This window comes from Callorhinus ursinus, unplaced genomic scaffold (assembly GCF_003265705.2).
Source record: "Callorhinus ursinus isolate GAN/ISIS: 27379988/994484 unplaced genomic scaffold, GSC_fseal_2.0 scaffold12, whole genome shotgun sequence".
Lineage (NCBI taxonomy): Eukaryota > Metazoa > Chordata > Mammalia > Carnivora > Otariidae > Callorhinus > Callorhinus ursinus.
Window position 1 is genome coordinate 18,019,198 of NW_027397074.1, and position 2,514 is coordinate 18,021,711.

Genomic DNA, 2,514 nt, shown 5'->3' on the forward strand with positions numbered 1-2,514 from the left:
AGAAAGAAAGAAAGAAAGAAAGAAAGAAAGAAAGAAAGAAAGAAAGAAAGAAAGAAAAAGAAAAAAAAGAAAAAAAAAGAAAGAAAGAAAAAGAAAGGGAAAGGACAATTCTGCATTATTACATGGGGACTAAGGAGCTATCTGGAGTATAAATTTGAGTTCTATGCACTACTGAGATTCAGACTTACAGAGATAGATCTATGTCTGGAGATAGTGAAGAGTTCAGAGTAGCATAATTGGAAACAGCAGACAATAGTGCCCCAGAGAAAAAAGTCACCATTAGAGAAGAAATGGGCTTTAAAAGGGCTTTAAAATTACAATGCAGATTCTTCAAGGGGATATAACAATGGTACCTCTTCACTAAGCGTGTGATGCATGTCATACCCTTACCAACCAGCCCTGGGATGCCGCGGTAAACTACCCGTCCTCTCAACTGCATTGCGTGATGGCATAGTGGCAACATGTCCAGTACTGAGAGGGAGAAATCAAGTGCTGGCCTTCCTCACACCAAGACATCATGGAGGCTGCAGCTTGGGAACAGGGTTCCAACCCGAAGCAGCATTTCCATGAAACTGTCAGGGACAACAGCTGACTTCTGGCTTGGTTATTGGAGTCCGATCTCTGTTCGCCATGGTAATACACAACAACAGGCCTATTCTGAAACACAGAATATACCCTTTAGGGAATTCCTAATGGTAGAAGAAAAGGAGTCTATGAGGACCTTAGAAGTAAGGCATAAAAAGATATAGATTCAATTGGTACTTATAGGCTTTTGAAAACCAGACCATTCACACTTGGGTATCTTTTCTGAATTTTTTACAATGGTTGGATAGTATTATTACTAGAAGAAAACAATAAAAGTTGTCTTAAAAAGAACAAATATTATATTCCGGTATGAGCTTGGATTTCCTTTTACTCAATGGATGTTTATAGAGCACCTCCCCTATATACGGCCCAGTGTTAGAAGACATATCAAGAGAGGAATAACCAGTCCCACTCACCATCTCAAAGGAAAGACAAATTGTAGGTCAGCAATGGATTCTAGGCTTACTGGTATCCCTAAGGAGGAAATGACCAGTTCTGCCTAGAAGGACAAAGTCAGAAAGCTGTAAAGTTGATGCAAAAAAAAAAAAAAAAGGAGGAACTATCTGAAATAAAGTATAAATAAGAGTCCTTCAGATGGAATGGGAAGCAAAAAGAAAGGTGTTTCTCAGCTCCTTTGATAAGGTGATTTTTTAAAATGAAACTACTAATACAATTAACATGATTGTGGAGGACAGTCACACAGTCTCTCACGTACAAAGAACAGCACCTAGAAAAGCTGCTGGCCAGGAGCCCAAAGCCCTCCTTCCCCAGAGCTTCCTTTTCTACTTAAAATGAAGTCTATCCAGGGTTTATTTTCTTTAAGCATTTGCTCTATAGGAATCTTACAGTCTTTCATTTAAAAAAAATTGTTAAAATGATGCCTTTTTACTATTTTTTTTTAAGATTTTATTTATTTACTTGATAGAGAGAGAGAGAGACAGCGAGAGAGGGAACACAAGCAGGGGGAGTGGGAGAGGGAGAAGCAGGCTTCCCGTGAGCGGGAATGCGGGGCTCGATCCCAGGACCCCGGGATCATGACCTGAGCCAAGAGCAGACACTTAACGACTGAGCCACCCAGGCACCCCTCTTTTTACTATTTTAATAATGAGTTCATTTAATATTTTAAGACAATAAAAAAAGAAATGTATGATTCTGATCTGATTTTCAGACCACAGACCACACATCTGAGGAAGCCTGTAAAGAATTATTAAGCACAGGATCTGTAAAATTAAACATATAAATTAATAACAAAAATACGTGATTTTCATTGGTAACATTAACTCTGGAATTTTCTTCCAAGAAAATGAACAAGTTGTAGTAGCTCCTTTTCCTAAAGCTGGTCTTCAGAGTACAAGTATTACAAATTTTCCAGCTTGGATTTAATGTTAAGTTTTACTCGGTTAACTAGAAGTCCTCTTTCTTCATGCCAATTTTTCCAGGTGTTTTCAAGAGGCCCTCTGAAGAGGTAATAAATTATGTGATCCATTTGTGGAAAATAATCCTATGCTTGAAGAAATTAATGAATCATTGACTTGTAACCATTACACATGACCCGAGGCTAAAGTTCAGTCCTTTCTTCTCAGCTAATTCTACTTCTTCAGCTGGTCAGGGGGTCCTCACATTTCTTGCTAGTGAGTTGTGAGATTCCCAGAACTATTAATGGATGCCCATTTTAACCGTGCCAAGAACAAGTTGCCAGTTCATGTAACTGTAAAATTATTGACCTGGAAGAGACCGATGAGATCACCTGAGCTTCTAATCCCTTGCCCGAAGGCATGACCCCCACTGAAATGAGGCTCCCTCAGCAAAATGTTTGTATTTCTGGATCATGCTAAAGAGAGAGAAGAAGGGAAAGAAAACACAGGTGCCCGTATTGTAATGTGAAGAACCTGTTGATCTTCCCAGAACCAATGCTCCCCTGCACCACCA